Source organism: Tamandua tetradactyla, chromosome 19 (assembly GCF_023851605.1).
Source record: "Tamandua tetradactyla isolate mTamTet1 chromosome 19, mTamTet1.pri, whole genome shotgun sequence".
Taxonomy (NCBI): Eukaryota; Metazoa; Chordata; class Mammalia; order Pilosa; family Myrmecophagidae; genus Tamandua; species Tamandua tetradactyla.
This window is the reverse complement of record NC_135345.1, coordinates 29,991,253-30,016,540: the sequence shown is the minus strand read 5'-3', so window position 1 is coordinate 30,016,540 and position 25,288 is coordinate 29,991,253. Positions and strand designations below refer to the sequence as shown.

Sequence of the window (25,288 nt, the reverse complement as noted above, 5' to 3'; positions counted from 1 at the left end):
TTTCATATTTAGATCTGCAGTGCAATTGTATCTTCAATCTAGTAGGAAGGAAAGTTAGAGAAAAAGTTAAAGATTATTAGCTCTTTCTTATCTTCCTTAGACATTTGTGGACAAAGCTTATCAGCATTAAGCAAAGCCAATTTAGGCTGTAAAGTCTTTCTAGTGTTTAGAAATAACCCAGTACTTCATCTCAATTACTTATTTTCTTCAGGTCAGACCGTATTATTTTTTAACTTCATGGTTTAATATATTCTCTAGTAAGTGAATGAAAACAACCAATTCAAGGAAATCAAATGTTTAGAATTAAGAGAGTATATTGAATATTTTATAACTATTAGATACTCAAAAAAGTCCTGAGTTATATTTTACAATTATAGCTTATTTTAGCAAATGATGTTTTACAGAACATTGAGAGTAGATTTAAGAATGAATTCTATAAATCTATTTTTATATACAGAATGCTGCTCTTTGGATTAATATTAAGCTTCACTTATCTTCTGAATGATATAAATTTTGAAATAGAAATTCTTAGTGAGCTGACACTTTTATGTGGCTTGGCAGTATAGAGTGTTTCTTAAGTGCTCAGGCTGTCATTAAAGACAATTAAATGTGCAAATGCTAGGTTTTACACTTAGTAGCTGTACAACCTGGGGCAAGCGATTTAATTTTTTAAAGCCTCAGTAGCTTTCATGTGGTAATGATACTGTATTTAAATAATTGATGGAGAGATTAAGCTAGGAAGCAAATATTTGGCATGGTGCCTGGGACTTAGAAGAACTCAATGAGTTATTTTCATATGTGCATTAGATGAATGGATTTATATTTTTAAATAACGAAATTTTACTTGGCTAAAACAAGGAAATTAATGGTGTCTTCAAATGTTTTATACTGAATTAACTTGGACAACAGAATAATTCTGTATTCTAACCCACTGAAATAAATTACATCAATGGAAAAAGAAAGTCTTGCTCATTTCCAGTTTGATAACCTCACATAAATTTGTGAAAATATTCAGAGCTCACAAATCACTGTAAAATGTGAGAACTTTCCATAATTTTGAGTAAAATTGTAAGTGCATGTGAACCAGAACTGCAGCCTTTTGATTGGTCAGAGATCAATGAATAACAACTGCACTGAGAAAAGAAAAATAGAGTTATATCTTGATTTTTTTTTCTGTTCTAAGAGCCATTATTCTTAGCTGCTTAATTCAGAGCACAGAATAGTGTCTCCTTTTGCAGATGAGTGGGACAATTTATATATCTGAAAGGTTAATATTGCTATTCTCTTGGAATCTTCCTCCATGTAGCCTTGAGCATTGTCTTTTACATTTTCTTTACTACTCCTAGATTGCCATTGTTGTCTGTTTTAAGGACCTAGAAATCCAAGAATGAAGTCTGTTTCTTTAAACCAGAAGCCACAGCTTTTATTGCTATTTCAGCCTTTATGCATCATGTACAAAAAGGGAGCAGGCAAAAATTAAGGTAACTGACTTGCATTGAAGAACCATCATTATCAATAATTTATGTCACTGTGTTATTATTAAGATATCAAATGACATCTAGGAAATAATATAGAATAATTTAGACATCTTCAATTTCCTGCTATATGAAGTTGAAGTTCTTAGGTAGTCAGACCACACGTGCTGATACTCTGTTTCTAGACAGCTACTTTTCTGACTGCCATAAGTCTTCATGTCAAGCAAGAAAAATAATTTCCAGTGTTTTACCGGAAAGGTTAAACCTTCAGTAAGACACTGGATGCTGATTAATCCACTAATTTCATCTGGCTCTGTTTGTGCTATTCCTGAGACAGATTCTACTGGTGATACTGTTTCCACTGTAGTATTTGACTTGTATAGCTCACATCCATTTTGAAAAGCCATGCTATGGATTTTCCTGCCATTCCAGTTTGGCACGTAGAATAAGTAACTTTTATGTCAAGGTTGTCAAACCAATTTTCTTTCCAGTTCTCCACTGGAATTATTTTGTGTACGAGCTGGCTTTGTTAAGTAGATGCCTTTGAATGCAGTAGATAAGTATGCCCCCCTTGATTTTTCTTGTATGTTGTCTTATGGCATTTTCTGTTCAAATTTCTAAACACAAGAAGAAAATTTATATGTACTTTCATTTTGTATTAAACTTTATCCTCATGCTACTCAATTGATTTATAAGCCTCACTCATTAATTTCTATACTGGTTATTTTGTCCTTTCTGTTGTATCAGTTTAAGGAAATATAAAGATGAAATGGCATAGTTCCAAATTACAAAGTGCTTACAGACATAGAACCCAGCAATTACAATATATATGATAACTGCAACTGTGGCTGTTTGCAATGAATTTAGTGGAAGTATGGAATATCAAGAAGATATAATTAGATCTAGAATAATAAAGAAAGATCTCACTGGGGGAAACTTAATTAGAAATTTGAAGGATGAAGTAATTTGACACTCAGACTTGGGGAGAGGTTGAAGAGGAACAAAGATTGAATGATAATAAATTACTAGGGTGTTATGCAAATGACTGAATAAATAAGTTTTTCATTCTTTTAAAAGTCTCAATATTTGCTTATTAAAAGGCACATAGATGTAATCCATTTAAAGTTGCAATTTTCATGGAAAAATAAAATTATACTCATAAAACATGACAACTTTGAAGCTGAAACCTTGGAATTTAATAGTATTCTTTGAGTGGATTTATAACTGTGTTTTCATTATCAGAAATTTGCATAAATGTGACAAATGTATTATTAATTTTTATGGTCAGGAGTGAAAATGTCCATAATAACTCAATCTTAGTTGAGGTTAAATCAGGATTTGTGCAAAACAACTTTACATGTACTTATTCTGTGTACATACATAGAATTTCTCTCCCAGAATAAAAGAAACAGCAACTATATAATAAGGCCATAGATATTTATAACAGAAATAGAATATCACATAATCATTTGAAGATAATACTTAAATTAGGTTTGCACTATCCCTGGTAGAAATCATGTGAATTTGTTGATGCAGGCTGTGCTAGTTTCAGTGTTTGTATCCATTTCTACCAATTCTATAATCCTAGGCTTTTATTTGCGATATATAACTTGGGGTTTAATAGCTTAAAAGAAAAAGTGCACATGATATCCAAATATCAGACTTCTTATTTGTCCCAGCTGGTGGGTCATTTCCCAACAATGTTTCCCATATTCACCACCAAGAACTGTAATGGAAAAGAATAAGAAACTAAGGAAAGCATACACTACTGAAATAAGAAATATGATCTGTAAATGGAACAATGGAAGAGAATAGGAAAATCCCAGAAAGTTGGGAGATCAAAATATGTGTGTAATAAGCTTATAGCTATAAGGCCCATGGCTTCCATATTAGTTAGTGATTGAGACTGGTCCATGAGATACCAAAAACATAAAGAAAAGATGATGTGACAATGTAAAAGTATTTAACATGAGACACTTTTATAAATTTTATATTTATGAATATCTCTTACTGATTCTGCTTCTACAGAGAATGCTAGCTAATGTGTGGCTTAATTTTGGCTAAGTTGACTACCAGACTTAACTACCATGAAGCAGAGGGGCGCCCAGCTCAAGTGGCAACCCTCACTCAGAGAATTAAGCCCCCAGGGGCTAAGCCCTAAGCCTATCTTCTACCCTAGCCTTGTCTCAACCATGCCCCAGGTACAGGACCTGCTTAGAATTAATGGTACCACATCACTTTACACTGTTGGGGGGCTGTGGACTGATAATCACTACTTCCTGGGAAAGATAGGAAAAAATACAGAGACTCTGGACTTAAGGCTAGGTGCTTCAACAAAAGGAAAATCACAATGAGTGTTTTTCTATACTCTCTAAATATCAAGAGTAGATGAAGAGTCCCTGGAAGGAACCATACAAAAATAACACCTGGTTTTACAATATTTTTCATCAAGATGATCATAACTGGGAAATATAATATATTGAACAAAGAGGATATTTCAGCCTAGAAAAATTAAGGTTCACCATTGATTTTTGAAAGTGTCTATGGAAAACATGCATACTTATTGTGATCATTAGAAAAAAAGTGACAAAGATGGCAGCATAAGGAGGTATGGAATGTAGTTAGTTCTCTAGAGCAAATAGTACATAGCCAGGAAGTGTGTGCAACAGATCTTTGGAGGATTTCTGTGACTGGACACACATAGTATTCCTGTCTGGAATGAGTGGAAGGGCCAAGAACATGGCCCAGGAATTTAAGCAAAGCCCCTGGACTCCAGAGGCCTCCACTCCTCCACCACTGAAACAGCAGGTCCAGTTGGCAAAGAAGCAGTCTGTGTTAAAAGCAAGGGAGGGCAGCTCAGCCAACTCCAACTGCAGTTTTAATTAACACATTTGGAATGCTGAATCAAATCTCCAAGCATAGACAAACCAAGAACAAGCAGGAGAAGAATCTTGAGGTTTCTCCTGGCAGACAGGAGGTGAGGCTGACTAATCACGTGAAGGACATAATTTCCCTAAAGGGCTTATTTTACCCAAGAAGAGGGGGGTGTTTTAGTTTGCCAAAGCTGCCAGAATGCAACACACCGAAGATGGATTGGCTTTTAATAAAAAGGGATTTATATAGTTAAATATTTATAGTTCTTCAGACGAAAGATAGCTAACTTTCATCTAAAGTTCTCTATTACATGGGAAGACACACGGCAATGTCTGCTGGCCTTCTCTCCTTGCTTCTGCATTCAAATGGCCTTTCCCAGGGCAATTCCTTTCTGCATCTCCAAAGGCTGAGCTGTGAGTATGGAGATGAGATATGCTGAATTGCTTGGGATGTGCTGCATTGAGTTCTCTTCTGACCTCTCTCTTTTACGCCTCCAGCTAATTAAATTAAACATCACTCATTGTGAAAGCTACTCCCCTTAGCTGACTGCAGATGTAATCAGCCATAGATGAGTTTCACATGCTAATGATTCAAGTCCACAGCAACAGAACTAGGCACCGTTACCTGGCCAAGTTGACTACTAGACTTAACTACCATGAAGCGGAGGGGTGCCCAGCTCAAGTGGCAACCCTCACTCAGAGAATAAAGCCCCCAGGGGCTAAGCCCTAAGCCTATCTTCTACCCTAGCCTCTGTCTCAACCATGCCCCAGGTACAGGACCTGCTTGGAATTAAAGGTACCACATCACTTTACACTGTTGGGGAGCTGTGGGCTGAAAACCACTACCTCCTGGAAAAGATAGGAAAAAATACAGAGACTGGACGCTACACAGGAACTTCTGACAACGTACTGAGTCTCCTCACCAGTGAAACTTGATACTGATTGCACACTCCTCCAACAGCTGGTTCTGTCTTGTCTGGGAAAATCTGATTGGGATTGATTATATCTGGGGAGACCATTCTAAAAAGAGTTTCTATTTAGTAAAGGAAAGAACCAGAAAAAAAGAGCTGAAAAGTTCTGAACACTTAAATAGAAGCTATGCTAGAGGTCTATATTAGTTGAATTGAGTGAAGAAAAAAAAAAGATACTCAACAAGAAAACCCTTGGTAAAAGAGTGAAAATGACCTCCAAAATAAACCAATTGAGGAAACAAGATGCTGCGATGCCACCAAAAAATTATGAGACACATTAGGAAAAATGAAGATATGGCCCAGCTAACACTTTAAATGAGATACAGAAGTTGAAACAGCTAACTAATGTCCAAACAAACATGTTAAATCAATGCAAAGGTCAAATCAATGAGTTGAGGATAGATATGGCAAAAGAGATAAAGGATATAAAGAAGACATTGGGTGACCATAAAGAAGAACTTGAAATTTTGAAGAAAAAAACAGGCAAAATTATGGGAATGAAAGTCACAATAGGAGAGATGAGAAACGTAATGGAGAGTTACAATAGCAGGTATGAAGAAGCAGAAGAAAGTATTAGTGAACTAGGGGACAAAGCATCTGAAATAGTACATATAAAAGATCAGATAGGGATAAGAATGGAAAAATATAAGCATTATCTCAGAGAATTAAATGACAACATGTTGCACATGATTTACATGTTTACATGTTCTCCCCAGAAGGAGAAGAGAAAGGAAAATGGGCAGAAAGAAAAATAGGGGACATAATCACTGAAAATTTCTCATCTCTTATGAAAGACATAGAATTAAGGATCCAAGAAGCACAGCATACCCTGAACAAAATAGATCTTCATATACCTACTCCAAACCAAATACTAATCAGATTGTCAATTGTTAAAGACAAATAATTTTGAAAGTAGCAAGAGAATAAAAATCCATTACTTACAAGGGAATCTTGATGAGACAGTGTGTAGTTTTCTCAGCAGAAACCGTAGAGATGAGAAAGTAAGGCCATGATATATTTAAGGTACTGAAAGAGAAAAACTGCCAACCAAAATTTCTATTACCAGCAAAACTGTCCTTCAAAAATGAAGGAGAGTTTAAAATACTTTCAGACAAACAGTCACTGAGAGAGTTTGTGAGTGAGACTGGCTATAAAGGAAATACTCAAAAAAAAAAAAAAAAAGATACCAAAGAGAGCACTACAGGCAGATTGGACAAGGCAGGAGAGAGAGGTATGGAGAAGAATGTAGAAATGAAATCTATTAATAAAGGTAAAAAATTAAAAAAAAAAAAAGAAAGAGATATGACATATATGCCAGTTTGAAACTGTTAAGTACCTAAGAAAAGCCATGTTTTTATCCTGATCTAATCTTGTGGGAGCAGATATTACTTTTAGTCCTGATTAAATGCTGTAGGGTGGAAACTTTAGAGTACATAATCCTCAGGGTTTGTGGCATGCCCAATTATGGGTGTGACATTTTTATTAGATGGAGACATGACTCCATTTATTCCAGGTGGGTCTTGATTAGCTTACTGAAGTCCTTAAAAAGAGACACTATTTTGGAGAGGCAGCTGAGAGCTGACACAGATACCAAGACTTGGAGAACAGAGCCAGGAGAGCCAACACAAGATCTAAGCCTTTGGATATGCACAGCCCAGCAAATGCTGCCATGTACCTTCCCATGAGATGCTAAGCAAACAAGAACAAATGCTGTGTTCCAGAAGAGCTAAGTGAAGGTCCACAGATGTGTATAGAGGAAAGCATAGGAAACAGCGGCTGAAAACAGTGGAGCCCCGGAGCAAAGGAATAGCAGATGCAACTGCATTGCTCCCCAGCTCAGTGGCAGAATTCTTGCATGCATGCCATGCTGAATACCCAGCTTCAATTCTCTGTGCCTGCCCATGCATTAAAAAAGAAATTACAGACCAATTTCACACTACCTGACTTTAAAGTATATTGTAAAGCTTCAGTGGTGAAAACAGCATGGTAATGGCATAAAGATAGACATACTGACCATTGATTGGAATAAAACTCAATGTCCAGAAATAGACTTATCTACAGACAATTGATATTTGATAAGACAGTCAAGTCAACTCAACTGGGACAGAGCAGCCTGTTCAATAAATGGAGTTTGGTGAACTGGAAAGAGAATGAAAGAGGACCCCTATCTCACATCCTATACAAAAATTAACTCAAAATAAATCAAAGATGATGAAGCTAAGACCAAAAAACTTTTAGAATAAAATGCAGGGAAATATCTTACAGACTTTGTGGTAGGAGGTGCTTTCCTCAGTCATATACCCAAGCCTGAGCAATAAAAAAAGGAATAGCGAAATGGGATCTCTTCAAAATTAAACATCATTGTGCATAAAAAGACCTTGTCAGTAAAGTAAAAAGACAGCCTATGGAGTGGGAGGCAACATTTGGAAACTGAATATCAGATAAATGTTTGACATTCAGAATATATAAAGAGATTCTACAACTGAACAATAAAAAGACAAAACACTCCAATTTAAAAATGGGCAAAAGACATAGATGTACACTTTTCCTAGGAAGAGGTACAAATCACTCAAAACATATGAAAAGATGCTCCTGCTCACTGGTTATTAGGGAAATGAGAATCAAAACCACAATGAGATATCATCTCACATCTACTAGAATTGCCATTGTCATAAAAATATAGGAAAAAATAAAACTGCAAGTGCCACAGAGGATGCGGAGAAAAAGGCACACTTATTCTCTGTTAGTGGGAATGTAGGATGGTGCAACTGCTCCAGAAGGCAGTTAAATTATTCCATAGGAAGCTAAGTATAGAATTGTCATGTGATTCAGCAATCCCATTACTAGGTATATATTCAGAGGAACTGAAGGCAAGGATATGAATGGACATTTTCACACAGATGTTAGTGGTGGCATTATTCATGATTGTTAAGTGATGGAAACAGTCCAAATATCCATCAATGGATGAGTGGCTACAACCTATGATATATACATATGATGGAATATCATGCAGCTGTAAGACAGTATAAAACCATGAAGCGTTTAGCAATGTGGATGAACTCCGAGAACATTACACTCAGAGAAATTAGTGAGAAACAAATGGACAAATACCATATGGTCTCACTAGTATGAACTAATATTAATGAGAGAAATTTGAGAGTTAAAATTAGAACACAGGTTATCAGGAGATGGAAAAAGAATAGAGATAGGGCTTTTGATGCTGAAGGAGTAGAGAATGTTTCACAAGAGTGTTAAGATTCAGAAGGGGATGTCCCAATATTAGCTCATGGTAGCACAATATTGTAAGTGCATTGAACAAAGCAGAGTGTGGCTATGTTTGAGGGAAGAAGACGAGTGGCATATATGACACCAGAAGGAAAGATAGAATATAAACACTGGGATGGTATAATTTATCAATGCCTAGAATGGACAATGACAGTGATAAGATATACAAATATATGAATGTTTTTACATGAGGGAGAACAAGTGAATGTTAACACTGCAAGGTGTTGAAAATGGGATGTTATTTGGGAAACAATGCAAACAGTGTCTATAGTTAACAGTAACATTGTAATATGCTTCCATTGACTGTAACAAAGGCATTTATGTCAAAGCTAAATGTTAATAAAAAAGGAATATTAGGGAAGGGTATGGGATTCTTTTCACAAAAAAGGAAGTGCCCTTGTTCTGGCTTAAAACTGTTATGCACCCCAGAAAAGCCATGTTCTATAAATCCTAATCCAATCTTGTAAGGACAGACCTACTGGTAGCTTGGGTGGGACCTTTTGATATGTTTGTTTTCATGGAGATGTGGCCCACCCAATTTTGGGTGGAAACTTTTCATTACTTGGAGATGTGGCACTGCCCATTCAAGGTGGGCCTTAATTTGTTTACTGGACTCCTTTAAAAAGCTGACATAGAGAACTGAGAGCTGACACAAAGAACAGAAAGCTATCACCAAGACACAGACGTTTGGAGATGCTAAAGTCAGAGACAAAACCTTGAACTTGCCCCAGAGAAGCTAAATAAGGACTCACAGATGCTTAGAGAGGAACCCACTGATATCAGACCTGAAAGCAAAGTAACCTGGGACTGAAGGATCAGGAGGTGCCAACCAAGTGCTTCCCAGCTGACAGAGAAGCCATGGACATGACTGGCCTTTCTTGAGTGAACATATCCTCTGTGGATGCCTGAATTTGGACATTTTCATGGCCTTAGAATTGTAACTTATAACTTAATAAATTCGTTTTGTAAGCCAATTCTGGGGTGTCATTAGCAAATCAAAACAGATTTTTGTACTAGAGAAGTGGAATGCTGCTGGGTTTGCAATTATCAAGCATGTTGGAAAAGCTTTTTACATGGATAAGGAGAAAGTTCTGGAAGAATTGTGAGGAAGTGAATAGGAAAGGTCTGGATTACTTTAAAGATACTGTTGGTAGAAATATGGATGCTAAAGGTTCATCCAGAAAGGCCTTAGACAGAAGTAATGAAAGTGTCATTGCAAACTGGAAGAAAAGTGATCTTTGTTTTAAAGTGGCAGAGAATTTAACAAATGGAATCCTTGAAGGTAGAACTTGAAAGCAATCATCTTGCATGTCTAACTGAGGAATTTTCCGAATTAAATATGAAAAATTCAGCCTGACTTCTTATGCCAGGTTATAGTAAATGCTACAGGGAAAGGATAAGCTGAGAACTAAACTCTTAGACACAAAGAAGTCAGAAAATGATAGTTTGGAAAAGTCTTATCTTCTTGAAAATGACACTCCAGAGAATATTGTACCATGTGAGGATTTAACCAAACATGTAACAAGTCAGCCATTACAGGAAAAGCCAAGACTGGGAATGGAGTTATGCAGAAAGGATTTGTGTAATGTCCCATTGTCTGACGGTTGTGACCCCTGAATACTTCATGGAAAACCAACTAGAGTGTTGTGGGGTCTATATAAATGGAACGGCTGCTTGCTTGGACTTAAAAGGGACAGGAAAAGGACAAATTGAAGGAAAGATGACTTCAAAAGCAGGACCATGGAAGCTAAGGTGTGGAGCCAGGAAATCTCAGGCCAGGAGAGCAGATCTACCTATGCTTATTGAAGGGGTGAGTTTGCCCCAGAAATAGTGAGAAGGTCTTCTGTCTCATTGTTCAGGAAAAGTTTTTCTTCCACAGGCCTCAGAGAGGTCATATCACATTCCCCCACTGTTCTGAAGGGGTTGAGCTTGTAACCCAAGAGCAGAAAGTCTGGTTCTGCTTCAATACTTGGATAGTGTAGAGCTGAGAACAAGATGGTCTTCCTGATGTTTGGATATGTTAAAACACTCAGCCAAGTGTGGGAAAGGCCACAGCATAAACCCCTGAAATGTGTGGGGCTGCAGCTCTCTCAAATCCAGAGGATAAATGATTCTCAGACCTTAAAATCTAATGGAGTTTGCCCTGCTGGTTTTCAGAACTGTTTGGGTCCCACAATTCCTGTTTTTCTTTCAATTTCATCCTATGGAAATGGAAATGTTTATCCTATGACTCTCCCTCCTTTATATATTGGTAGCTGATAACTTGTTCTGAGTTTCACAAAATAAGCCAGAGGAGAATTTTGCCTTAGGACAGACCCTGCCTGTAATGCCTATAATGAGATTTTGTGCTATTTTTGAGTTGATACTGTATTTGTATTGTTACTGAAATGGTTTAATGCCTTGGTGATATTGTGATGGAATGAATGCATTTTGTACATGGAAAGAACATGTATTTTAGGGGTCTGAAGGGTGGAATGTGCTGGCTTGAAACTGTTATGTACCCCAGGAAAACCGTGTTATTTTAATCCTAATCCAATCTTGTGGTAGAAGACCTATTGCTTGGGTGGGACCTTTTGATTAGGTTTTTTCCATGGAGAGGCAACCCACTCATGATGAGTGGGACATTTTCATTAGATGGGGATGTGACCCCACCCATAATTTGTTTACTGGAGTCCTTAAAAGAGCCAAAACAGAGAACAGAGGGATTACACCAAGATTCTAAGTTAAGAAATTAAACTGAGAGAAGATAAGTGAGGACCCATAGATACTTTGGGAGAAAGCCACAGGAATCAGAAGCTGAAAGTAGTGCAACCTGGGAGTGAAGGATGAGGAGATGGCAGTCCTATACCTTCTCAGCTGACAGAGAGACCCTGCATGTGATCCATCTTGCTTGAGTGAAAGTATCCTGATGTTGAAGCCTTAATTTGGACAATTCCCATGTCTTAGAATTGTAACTTGTAACTAATAAATCCCCTTTGTAAAAGCCAGTCCATTTTTGGAATATTGTACCCCAGCAGGTTTAATAAACCAAAATAGTCCTCATATAGGTTGTGGTGGTAAAGGTGTACAGGGAACCATTGGTTTTTTAATTTAGATTGAATTGTATGTTGTGTGAATAAAACTGTTTACAAATAAACAGAGAGATACAAGTGCTAGAGGAAATGTCTTGAGAGAGATGTAGCTACTCACTGTTGGTAGGGAAGTAGAGTGGTGCAGTCCCTCTGTAGGGCAGTGTGGTGGCTACACAGGAGGCTAAGGGTGGGGTTTCTATATGATCCTGCAACCCCATAGTTAGGTGTGTGCTTGGAGGAACTGAGAGTGGGCAACAGATAGACATCTTCATACTAGTGTTTATGGCAGAGCACTGACAGGAATGGACAATTGTACACTGGTGCTTATGGCAGCAGTGTTTTTGATTTGCATTGGATGACTGTGGCCTAAGGGTAAATTGATTTAGGAATGGAATGGGAAACTGTGGTGTATACATACAATGGACTATTGAGCAGCTGTAAGAGGGAATGAAATTTTTAGTCATGCAACTAGGTAAATGAAACTTGAAGACAGTATGCTGAATGAAATAAACCAGAAGTGAAAAGACAAATATTATAATGCCTCTAACCATAATGTGCAAACTCTGAGAATTGAATTTGAGAGCATACATTATCAGTGGAAGATCTATTGTAAAGGTTCCTACACTGTAAGCTCTTACAGCAGTCACATCTGTTCCTGAGTTGTAATTGTTAATTCTAAATTTTGAGATGCTGAGTTCTTTGTGTGTAATCTGGTCATTCCTTGAAACTTTGGATATTGGTGTGACACTTGATACTCAGAGCTAGAAGTTTGCAGCTATGAAAGTCAGCATTACCCCAAACAGCAACTGATATAAGCACTGAGAAAGTTTTCAGACTTCAATTAGAGATACAAATGAAGACAATCTTGTTAGGAATAAAGTAAATCAGACTAAAAGTAAAGGATGATATTGACTGTATTTTAAAACTTCAGCTTTAAAGAAGTTTGTGTGAGATCAAAGGAAGAGATGTTTATTTAGTGCAAAATTAAACTTCTTCACCTGAGGAAGACCTGATAGTCTCACCAGCATTGGGGTATATCAATTTAATAGGCTAAGCCTTGGGGCTTTCCCTTATGAACTGTATTACTGCAAAGGCATAGCCAAGACTTCTTAAGACTATGCCTAAGAGTAGCCTCTATAGCATCTCTTTTTTTGCTCAGATGTGGTTTCTCCCTCTAAGCCAACTCCACAGGTAAACTCACTGCCCCCCTCCCTATGTAAGAAATGAGATTTGCCAAAGATGTAAATCTCCCTGGCAATGTGGGGCATGATTCCAGGGGAGAGCCTGGCCTTGGCATCATGGGAATGACAAAGCTTTCTTGACCAAAAGGGGAAAGAGAAATCAAACAAAATAAAGTTTCAGTGCCTGAGAGATTTCAAATAGAATCAAGAGGTCTTTATGGAGGTTATTCTTTTACATTATTGAAATATCTCTCGTTGTTTTTTTGATGCATTGGACTACATAGAGGAAAATATCTGAAACTGTTAAACTGTAATCCTATAGCCTTGAAACTTGAAGATGATTGCATAATTATATAGCTTTTGCAGTGTGACTGGGTGATTGTGTAAACCTTGTGACCAATACTCTCATCTCTCCATACACTGGATGAATAAGAAAAAAAGTACAAAAAATAAATAAATAATAGGGCAGTATGGGTATGGGATATTTTAGGTGTTCTTTCTAACTTTTATTTTTATTTATTTTGGAATAAAGAAAACGTTCACAAATCAGTCATGATGTTGAATACAAAGCTGTATGATGATGCTGTGATGCACTGATTGTGCATTTTGGATGATTATATGTTATATGACTATATAATATACCTCAATAAATTTGCATTAAAAACGAGTGAAAGAAAGACACATAACATAAACTTAGGGATGGCATTGAGCCAATTTTAAATTTTGATATTGGAAGAGGGAACATGTCTCAAAAGAAATGGGGAGCTCTTAAAAATACATTTCTCCTTATGCAATTATATATATATATATAATGGAAAAAAAAAGAAAATGCCTCAAGCAATGGTATGAGAAACCAGGGAGCTCTCCAACAAGTACAACTTTTAAAAAGATAAACGAAATGTATAAATGATGGAAATAAGAACATGCAACCAAAGACAAATATAAATGAGAAGCAAAAGTCTTAGAAGAACTGAGGGTTACAAAAACTTAAAGGATAAGAAAAAAGGTTTTTTAATCCAAAGTCAGGCAAATACATTGCACAAAAAGGAATAAAACTACTTCTCAGAACAATATTCCAGATTTAATGAATGATAAAGGAAAGACAAAACAACCATTAAATAATAATATGCCTATCTGTCATTATTGTTACCTGAATAAGAATGATGGAAAATTAATAGAACAAGTCCCAGAGGTGAGAATAATTGCTTAACAAACACCACCATACCTTATAGCTCTAATGCCATGATCTAAATTGATTCTATTAAGCAAAACTGAGAAGAAGATATGTGAAATGAAATATAATTTCAAATGCTATATTCTTAATCAGCATATCACCTTTTCTGTAACAGCATTCTATAGTAAATGTACGAAGAAGAAATTCCACACCAAACCTTAGTGTAGACAGTGATTAGATATACGTAAAAAGACCATAGATATGTGTAACAAGACCATTCTTGTAAATGTTTGCACTTTGATTTGAATGAGGGTTGCTCTTTACTCCCCTCAAAACCAAATATCTTATATTTTGCAAGGAAATTGTCAAGTGTCTGACTGTTTAGCATCAGGTCACTTTTTTGGGTTCACTGGTTCCAACTGATGTAACTATGTTGTGTTCACATTCTTCAGGTAAGTCATCTCACCTTGGCAATCATCATCAACATCTAATATATTTATGAAGAATTTGTATATTTGAAGACTATGATGTAAATCACAATGTTTTCCTTAAATATAAAATTGTATTTTTTTATGAAAATGAAAATTTTTCCTTTATAAAAATAGTAATGAAATGAAAATTTATTTATTGAGAATGTTATAAAAACATTTTTATCAGTAGTTCTCACATTTCATATAGATGTTGTTTCAAGACATATTTAAAAACCAGACTGTATGTTTCCTTCAATTCTAGCTTCTTTCCTGTTATTATCTCTTTACATATTAAACTTTATTGTTTTCATTTTATGTCATCCATTTGCATATTTATTAGATTCGAGAATAAGAATAGTTAATGATCTACCTAAATACTTCTTTCAAGGATTCAGCTAACGCTGTGGCATTTAAGATCATTACTTTCCCCATATGGCCAAATTAGATAAATTGGCCGAGATTTTGGTCTGTGAGCCAGAAGCAGGCATAGAAAGGATAAAGAGCATGCCTAGCCCCAACATTCAACTCATCTTACAAATGGCAGCTTATTACACAGAATTTTACCGTAATTCTGAAGCACTGGTTCATTCTGTTTTAAGATTTCTGATTTGTCAGGATTTTTTTTCTTTACAAAATGAATAGGTGCTTGCAAGATATGGGAGATATATATTAATTTTTTTTGCTGCTGGACAAATAACCATTCATACATCATAAGTATACCATCTTACAGCTCTAGCAGTCAAAAGTTTGAAATGGGTTGCAAGACACTAAAATCAAGGTTTTGGTGGGGCTGCATTCCTTTTTGGAGTCTCTAGAGGATAAGATGTTTTCTTATCTTTTTTGATTTTTCTAATTGCCTATATTCCTTGGTCAACGACCCCCTTTCATCTTGAAAGTTAACAATGGCTGGTTCTCATATCACATCTCTCCAGCACTGACTCTTCTGCTTCCCTTTTCCTATAAATAAAGACCATTGTGATTATTTTGAACAACCAGGTAATCCAGGATAAACGCCATATTTTATGGGTAGCTGATTATTAACATTAATTTCATCTGCAACCTTCATTTCCTTTTGCTAGGTAAACTAATAAATACACCGGTTCCAGGGTTTGGGATGTGGATGGTCATAGAGGTGCTATTATTCTGTCTAAATAAAATTTTAAAATTGCCTTTGCATTTTCTAAGGTAAACACTCAAGTTTTGTACAAAAATTATCTTAACTATAATGAAAGTGAACAAGAACAACAATGGAGAATGGGATTCTGGAATGAAAGAGTAAATTGTTCAGCAAACTCTCTCCACAGTAGAATTTTCAATCTTGAAAATTATTTTTTTAAATGAATTCAAAGCCTGCAGAAATTTTCCTAAGGGAATACTTCAAATGGACAAAAAAAAAAAAAAAAAAAAGAAAATGAAGTCTGTTGTATTTGACCAACGTCACTCCATTTCTCTTCTCTGCAACAGAGGCATGCACAGTGAATGAAGTGTGGTTCCTTTCTCCCCAGCTCTCAGTCTGAAGTTGGCTTTTCACCCCAGCTTTTGTAATTTCATAGGTACTGTCCATATCTCCAGGCAGATACAAAAGTTCTCTTCCAGGGAGGTACATAATAGAGCACCTGATGACTGAGTCTTTATTCCCCAACACAGCCCTCACCCATCGGGTGGAAGCTCTATTCCAAGCATGGAAGGCTAACAATAATGGAAACCTGGTCACCCATGCCTCAACTCACTTGTCAGATGGTGGTTCCATGCAGAAATTTAATAGAATAAAGTAAATACAGAGACAAGGAGCAGCCTTCTGTTTTCAAAGACACCTCTGGAAGTCAAGATTTCTGTGCACATAGGTTAGGTTGCATCCACTCAAGAGCAATCACTGAAAGACATGGATCAAATTTTGATGCATTCCACAAAATATGCAAAGACCCAACAACACATGGTTGAATATTCACTGGCATAGTGGCTTCTGGACAAAGACTAAATCATAAGTATGTTCAGCAAAAATCAATTATTGGGAAGCAGACTTTTAAAAAAATCACAGCACATTTGCAGTATGGAAGACTGTTAGCATACCAAAAGCAGCATCCTCTTCGGGGTCACCAAAAGGGAAACTCCAGGACACTGGTCCCTAAATTAATGTGGGATAAAAAAAACTCTAGCATTCTCTAAGCTGTGATGACAGCCTCCAAGTCACATATCTGACATAAAAGAGCCAAACCTACTGGAAGCGTACTTAAGCACAAGCTTTGACTAATGGGTGGCCTGTGGTGACTCAGAGGCTACACTTAGCTATCCAGGATAAAATATTAAAGTCAGGGGTAAAAACGTGGGCAGACACAGCAAAGACTGGACATTGTGGGAGAATTAGACTTTAGGCAATTAGTTTAGCCAAGTCACTAAGCAAATAAATCACCAGTGAACAACAACAGCAATACCGCAGTGAACAGATCAGTACCCTGAGTTGCTACAATTTATAGCCTAAAATGTCCAGTTTTCAACATATCAGTATGAGACTTAAAACAAACAAACAAACAAGACAAGAGTGTTTGATCCATGCCCAGGAAAAAGAAATAGGCAATAGAAACCGCCTTTGAAGAAACCGGGATAGTGGGCTTAGCATACAAAGACATCAAGGCAATCATTATATATATATATGTTCAAAGAAACAAAGGGACCCACATGTAACAACTAAATGAAGGTTTTATGGCAATATAAAATATCAATAAAGAGAAGATGGGAATTATTGAAAAAGAAGTCAATGGAAATTATATATTTCCAAATTGAAATAGCCATAATAAAAATGTCACTAGAAGAAATAAACAATAGATTTGAGATGGCAGAAGAAGAAACTTGATATCCTTGATGATAGATCAAAAGAGATTATGCATCCTCAAGAGCAGAAAGCAAGCAATGAAGAAAAACAATCCACTCATGTCTTAGCTTGTCATAGCTGGTAACAACATACCACAGACTAGTAGACTTAGAAAATTGAATTTTATTGTTTCACAGTTCTACAGGTCAGACATCCAAAATCAAGATGTCAGCAGGACTGTGCTTCCTCTTTCAGAGAAAATTCCTTGCCCTGTGTCTCTCCTGGATTCTCGTGGGTAGCAAACAATCCATGGCATTTCTTGGCTTGTGGTAGTGTAACACAATTTCTGCCTCCATCACATGGTGATCTCTCACTAAGTCTCCTACTGACCATATTCAGAGTTCCTCTGCTTTAAGGATACCTAGCACATCAGATTTAAGGGCTGGCCCTAATCCAGTTTAGTCTCATCTCAACTAATAACATCTACAAAGACCTTATTTCCAAATGAGGTAATATGCAGCTGTATATTTGTGTGTGTTTGAATGTGTGTGTATTTGTGTGTGTGGCATGACTTGATCCATAAAAGGGTCTAAAAGAAATATGAATTACTATTAAGCACAAAAATAATGATTAGAGGAGAATATAAAGGAGCAAAACATAATATTTGAATAAATAATGGATGAAAATTTCCCAAGTATGGAGAAAAACAGAACTACCGATTCAAGGTACTCAACATACTCCAAGCAGAGTAAATACAAAGGGATGTGTACCCATACACATCACAATCAAAATGTTGAAGGTCAAAGTCAAAGAGAAAATCTTCATCAATTACAAGAGAGCACCAATAAGATTTACACAGCAATAAAGAAGCAATAAAGGTCAGAAGGCAGTGGGGTAACATTTTTAAAGTAATGACAGTAAAAACTGTCAAGCAGGAATTTTATAAACAATAAAAGTATCATTTAAAAATGAAGGTAAAATAAAGATGTTCTCAGACAACAAGGATTAGAAAACACTGCTACCAACTATGCCTTACAAGAAACTAAGGGAACTTCTAAAGAATGAAAGCCAATGAAACCAGATAGCAATTCAAATCTGCATGAAAGAAACAAAGAGCTCCAGTAAAGATAATTATGCAGATAATTATAAGACAGTGTAATTACATGGTTTTTCTCCTTTCTACTCTTGACTGATTTAAAAAGAAATAGCATAAAACAATATATGCATAATTGTAATGATTTGCCTATAGCATTCAGAAATGAAATAGATGTGAAAATAAATATAAAAAGGAGGTTGGTGGAAACAATGCCACATTGGAGTGTCAAAATGATGCTAGGTGGTACCTAAAATCCACAGAAAGAAAGGAAATGGATGGAAAAATGTAAATGAGAGGGTTAGCATACAAACACTATAAATTTGTGTTTGTTCTCCTTTCTTATCTTAGTTTCTTTAAAATATGTACAATTATATGAAGTAATAAGTGTAATGATGATTTGTTGGCTTTGTAATATATTTTCATAATATGTATGACAGTAATAGCACAAAACATGTGAGAACAGAATAGAACTACTGAGGAGTTAAAGTTTCTATATTTCACTGGAACACTGTTAATAAACAAAAGACACAAGACACAAGATGTAGAAAACAGAAACCAAAATAACAGTTATAAATATAACATGTCAATAATAACATGAAAGGTGTTCACCTTTAAACAAGCCAATCAAAAGGCAGAGATTGTCAGGTTGAATAAAAGGCCATGATCCAGCTAAAGAAGATTCAAAGGTCCTATTTTAAGTAAAAATGTTAAAATATATACCAAACAGTCAACAATGATAACAAAACTGTATTGGCCATACTTTCAGGAAAAGTTGATATTAAAATAAAAAATACTACTTCAGATAAAGAGAGACATTTCAAAATAATGATAAGGGGTGCATGGGTGGTTCAGTGGTAGAATATTCACCTTTCATGCTGGATACCCTGGTTTGATTCCCAGACCATGCACCCCCCCACAAAAAAAGGATAAATTCACATGAAATATATAATAACTATAACTAATTATGCATAAAACAACAAAGCCCAAAATAAGGAAGCAAAATTAATGATTTAAGGGAGAAGTAGACAGCCAACATAATAGTATGAGATTCCACTTTCAATAATGAATACAAAATCTAGGCAAGGATATAAAAGACTTAAACAACACTAAACAAACAATACATAATCAATATCTATAGAACATTGGACCCAACAGACACAGTACATGCGTTCTTCTCAATCATCCATAGAACATTCTTCAGCATAAACAATATACTAGACCCATAAAGCAAACCTCAATAAAGTTTAAAAGATTGAATTCATACCATATGTGTCTATATATATATATACACAAACTAAAAAGAAATTAGATTAGAAAGAAACAGAAGAACGAAATTTTGGAAATTCACAAATATACGTAAATTAAATAATGTACTCCTAAATAATTGATGAATAAAAAGAAACCAAAAAGTGAACTAGAAAAATAATTTGAGATGAAGGAAAGGGAAAACATAGCATACAAAATGTGTGTGATGTAGTTAAGCAGTATTTAAGGGAAGTTTATAGCTGCAAATGCCCACATTAAAAAAGAATGAACTTGGGCAGGCCGTGGTGGCTCAGCAGGTAGAATTCTCGCCTGCCAAGCTGGAAACCTGAGTTTTATTCCCAGTGCTTGCCCATGCACTAATAATAATAATAATAATTACCTCATATCAGTAATGTAACCATTCACTTACAGATGCTAGAAAAAACAGAATAAACCAAATCCAAAGAAAACAAAAAGAAGGAAATAATATAGTAGAATATATTGAAAAGGAAAAGAATACATAAAGATAATCACTGAAATTTAAAAACAATCATCTGTAAACTTTTGCATTTATCATTTGTAAAGGTCAACAAAATTGACAGAATTTTAGCTAGACTATGAGGCGAGGAAGAAGAGAGAAAGAGACAAACTTACTAAAAGCAGGAATAGAAGGCAGGGCATCCCAAACAATTTTGCAGATAAAAAGGGATTATATGAAGATACTATGAAGAACGACATGCCAACAAATGAGAGGAAATGGACAAATTCCCAGAAAGACACAAGTTACCAAAAATCATATCTCAAGAGTAAATAAGAAACCTAAGCATGCCTATAACAAGTAAAAAGATTGAATTAATGATTATATATCCTCCCCCAAAGAAAAGCCATCTCCAGATGGCTTCACTGGTGAATCTAACAAGCCTTGAAGAATAATCAGTAACATTCGCTCAGAAATTCATCCAAAACAATCAAAGGATAGAAAATACTTCACAATTCATTCTATGAGGCCAGTATGCTTGGTAAAAACAAAACAAAACAAAAAGGCAACAAAGACCAAATATCTCCTTTGGATATAAAGGGGTGTCATGGTCAGGTTCATGTATCAACTTGGCCAAGTTGTGGTACCTGTTTGTCTGGTTGGACAAGTGCTGGCTTGTCTGTTGCAATGAGGACATTTCTTAGAATTAGATCATGATCACGTCAGGTGCATCCACAGCAGATTCCATTTGTAATCAGCCAAAGGGGGGTATCTTCTGCAATGAGTGATGCTTAATCTAATCACTGGAAGCCTTTTAGGGAGGATTCAGAAGAGACAGGTTCTACTTCTGCTTGGGCTGGCAAGTCTCCCCTGTGGAGTTCTCCAGATTCTCCATCCGAGTTGTGGGCTTCACAGCCTGCCCTGCAGATTTTGGACTTTGCATTCCTGCGGTCATGTGAGACACTTTTATGAATTTTATAATTGTAAGTGTTCCCTGTTGACTCTGTTTCTCTAGAAAACCCTAACTAATACAAGGGGGAAAAACAAACTCAGCAAAATCTAGAAAATCAAATCTAGCAATACATAAGGAAAAGGATTACCTATTACAAACAGATGGAGTTTAACCCAGATATACATGGTTGGTTTAACATATGAAATTAATTAATGTATTAAACTATATTCTTAGAAGAAAGAACAAAAATCACACAATTATCTCAATATGTATAGAAAAAGCATTTGACCAAATACAAACCTTTCATAACAAAACATTGATAAAAGTAAACTTTGATCTGAAAAATGCATCTATAACAAAGCTACAGGTAATATTATACATAATGGTGAAACACTGAATGTTTTCTCCTAAGATCAACATCAAGGTAAATATGTCCAGTCTCATCACTTGTATAAGCATTGTACTGGAGGTTCTATCTAGGCAAATTTCAGTGAGAAAATGAAATAAACGGTATACATCTGGAAAGGTAAGAGTAATACTATTCCTCTTTACAAATTAAATGATTTGAATATGGAATACCCTAAGAAATCCTCTAATGAAATACTAACAAAATTAATTGGCAAATTCAAGAAAATTGCAAGAAACAAGATCATCATAATTAAATTTATTGTATTTCCAAACAATTCAAAAATAAAATTTAGAAAACAATTCCATTCTGCAACATCAAACAGAATGAAATATTTAGGATAATTTTAAGGAAAGAAGTGTTAAAACTTGTACACTGGACATTACAAAATGTTGTTGATAGAAATTATTGAAGTTCCAAATTAATTAAATACAGCTCATAACCATGGATTGAAAGACTTAATATTGTTAAGATGGTAATATTCACTAAGTGGATAGACAGAATTAAAAACAGCCAAAAAGTAAGGATACAAATATCCATTAACTTATAAATGGATAAATTATATTCTTCTGTTTTCTTCCTTCCCAGTGTGCAGTTATTGCATATTGAATTTTTTGCGCTACTTAGTCCCCACACAATCAATAAATCTTCAACTTTTGATACAATTAATCATTTCTTGTTGTATGACACATGGTTTACTATTTTATATTATATTGTTTATTTCCAAATAATCAACTTATAACTAGACTTTGATTAAAAAGCCTAGAGAAAAGGCAGCAAAAGTCATAGTTTGTTACAAAAATTAAGATGAGAATAAAGGCAATTTGATTTGTTTAATTATGTGTGAGAAATTTGAGTACATGTGAGCTGGTTTCCTAATTCTTGAGGATGGGGAGGAAACTGTAGAACAGCTCAAGTATCTGTTCAAGTGCCTGTAACCACAGTATCTTCATTTACCTTGTCCAGTAAAGAACTCAAGAATCGATCCTTTTTTGTTGCTACTGTTGTTTAGTTGTTGGCATACACTGAGTAGATAAAGGAATTGAACTTGTACAAAGAAATATTTAATATTTTTCTTTTCAACATAAGGAAACATCAGTTTTGTTCATTGATATTCAATTATTTTTTTTTTTACTGTGGTGGAATAATTGTTTTAGCTGTTCGTGTGACCATGTCTGAAACAAAATCCCAACATGAGAAAAAAATAGCATAATTTTATATAATATAATATGGCAAATATTAGAAATCGAGTCTGATTTCTGAAGTTAAAAGAAGTTATTTTTAAAAAAATAAATATAAAAGAACAGAGGTCAGAATTATCAGATTATATCCCAGCATAAATGTTACTTGGTAGTATTTTTTATGATATTAGTCTTTAGACCATTACTGATATAGTTCCTGGGTCACTATCTTACTTTCCATGGACTCAAAAGATGATGTATCATAAAGAATTATGTGACAATTCTTACATTGGTCTTGGTATTTTTTTTTAGTATAAAGAAAAATATAGAACAGTGGTCAATATTGAATCACTTTTATCTGTTCCTTATAGAAGATACTATAAAAAAGGTGGGAAAACTGACTTCCCACTTATGAAAGAAACACTTTCAGAAGAAAGCTCCCAAAGAAGTTTGAGTGAACATTCAACTAGTAAAAAAGTAATAGTTTTCTCTTAGTATACTAGATTTAACTGCTCAAATTTACCAAAAGCTCCTAGTATCATAAAGAAGAAAAAGGGGCAGTAGCAGCTAAAAACTGTCACATAAGCCAAATTTTGATCTTTTACCCCTCCCCAAAGCCCACTGAACTAGTATTTAAAAATTAAAAAGGCATGAGTCACCAACAGCAATAAAAGAACAGATAAATTATTTTTGCAGTATGTATTTTTGGAAGAAATGATACAGATAGAAGAATGATAATTGACAGTGTAAAGAAAAAAGGTACAATTTAATTTATTAATTGACTGCAGAAGAATAAAACAATTTGAACCATGTAATATTACCCTCAAAACCTCTTGATGAATTTCTCAAATCTATACCCAAGCTTCCACAAAGGGCAGAGTTTTAACAAGGGCCTGAAAAAAAAAGATTTGTTGAAGGTTTTGTACAGAGCATAGGGAAAGTCCAGTCTCTGCTCCCCTACCCCATGGAGCCAAGCAAGCATTTCTTACCCTCTCACCCCATTCTTCATTCCTAGCCTGAAGATTAAAGGCAAATTATCTGCAGAAAGTGAATCAGAGAGGCCAATTCCAGCAGAGGTTAAGAGGAGGCATGAAACTGAAAACTGAGAAATTCAATGAAGGTCTCTTTCCTAGATGGAAAATCTGCAACCTCTACCCTCTCCAGAGTACTTTCAGAATGCAGTTAAACACGTACCAACTCTTCTAATCACACATGTATACGCACATTCATTACTCTAATAAGAGAATGGTAGAAATCTTCATTGAACAAACTGAAACACTTCATCATAAATGCCAATATTTTGCAATCTTTCAGCTGTACTACTCTCCCTCCTGCTCATGTGACACAAGACATATGATGGACCTTGTAGGAATGCTGCTTACACACATACACACACACACACATATACACATGCACTCATGTGTGCATGCACACAGAATCATTCCAGAGACAGAGTAGGGCATTAATCTCCTGTATTCTTGGGTGGTTTACTAAATATTTACCAAGTTCACACCATCCTCTTCCACCACATTTACGATGGATGCCTCTTTCATGCCTTCATGTTGCTTCTCTATATCTAAGTTCCCCTTTGAAAATACTGTTCACCATGTGGTGGAAGAAAATCTTGATCTTGCTCTTTGCATATGTATGTAAATCACTTCTGACTGTGATTTCCAATAGTACAGCTGGACAATTGACTGTGGTGCTACTTTTTAAATTTAGGCTAAGGATATAACTTCTCTTTGGTGAGATCTATATAGCAATAAATGTCTTGAAAATAACTTCCAGATGTTTAAGTTCACAATTACACTAGTCAGAGAAGAAAGATAGTTTCAATGTTCTCTATCACATTTGCTTCATGACTCAGAAAGAGGGAATATGTTCAGCAGCAATATTTCCATGAAAACAATTACCAGGGGAAGTCAATGGAAAATTGCTTTGACATGGAACATATGATATTTCATGATACATTAGAATACACTGGACTGCAATAAGAATGGATTTTGTATAGGCAACACAATCACATATGTGTGGCTGATGATCCACCATATGTGCGGCTGATGATCCCTGCTTGATCCATAGGCTGTTTTTTTCTTTTCCTTTCAATTTATTGTCCATCTCATCCTGCCTCTATTAAATTAAGAGTCTCGAAGAATTAACATGGTAGCTAGTTCCCAAAATGTCCCCCAATGACCCACAATTGAAGGCCCTGTGATTTACTTTAATTAATAGAAGATGTTGATAAAGACTCTGTGTCAGGCTTGTTTCTGAATGCAAATAAAGCCTAGCCGCTCCCATTTCTTGCCCTTGTGGTCTCTGTGTTACCACATAAGTCAGTCAGTTATCAGGATGAGGTGGAGAGGCCCGGATGCTACACACAGAGAGAGGAAGAAATACCAGCAGTCCAACATCCCACCATACTATGATTCTATCCACAGGTGTTATCTCTCTGAATCTGCATAAAAGACCAAAGACACTTCCTTCGTAGAACACTTGATGTCTTGAGTTGTGAGAGAGCAAAAATGGTTGTTGTTTTATGTCACTAAATTTTGAGATAGTTACCCAGCAATAAGTAACTGATAGATGTTCGAAGATCATGCTTGTATTCTTTGTTTCCTGAT

At 35.6% G+C, this 25,288-nt stretch overlaps 1 long non-coding RNA gene across 1 annotated transcript in view; it reads right to left on the bottom strand.

Moving 5' to 3' along the window:
- The window catches only part of LOC143663544 (uncharacterized), a 48,807-nt gene extending 27,986 nt beyond the window's left edge, over nucleotides 1-20,821 (bottom strand). Inside the window, exon 1 of the long non-coding RNA XR_013166023.1 lies at nucleotides 20,776-20,821. This is a non-coding gene — a long non-coding RNA (uncharacterized LOC143663544). The remainder of the gene's footprint in view (nucleotides 1-20,775) is intronic.
- Between the last annotated feature and the right edge of the window lie 4,467 nt (nucleotides 20,822-25,288).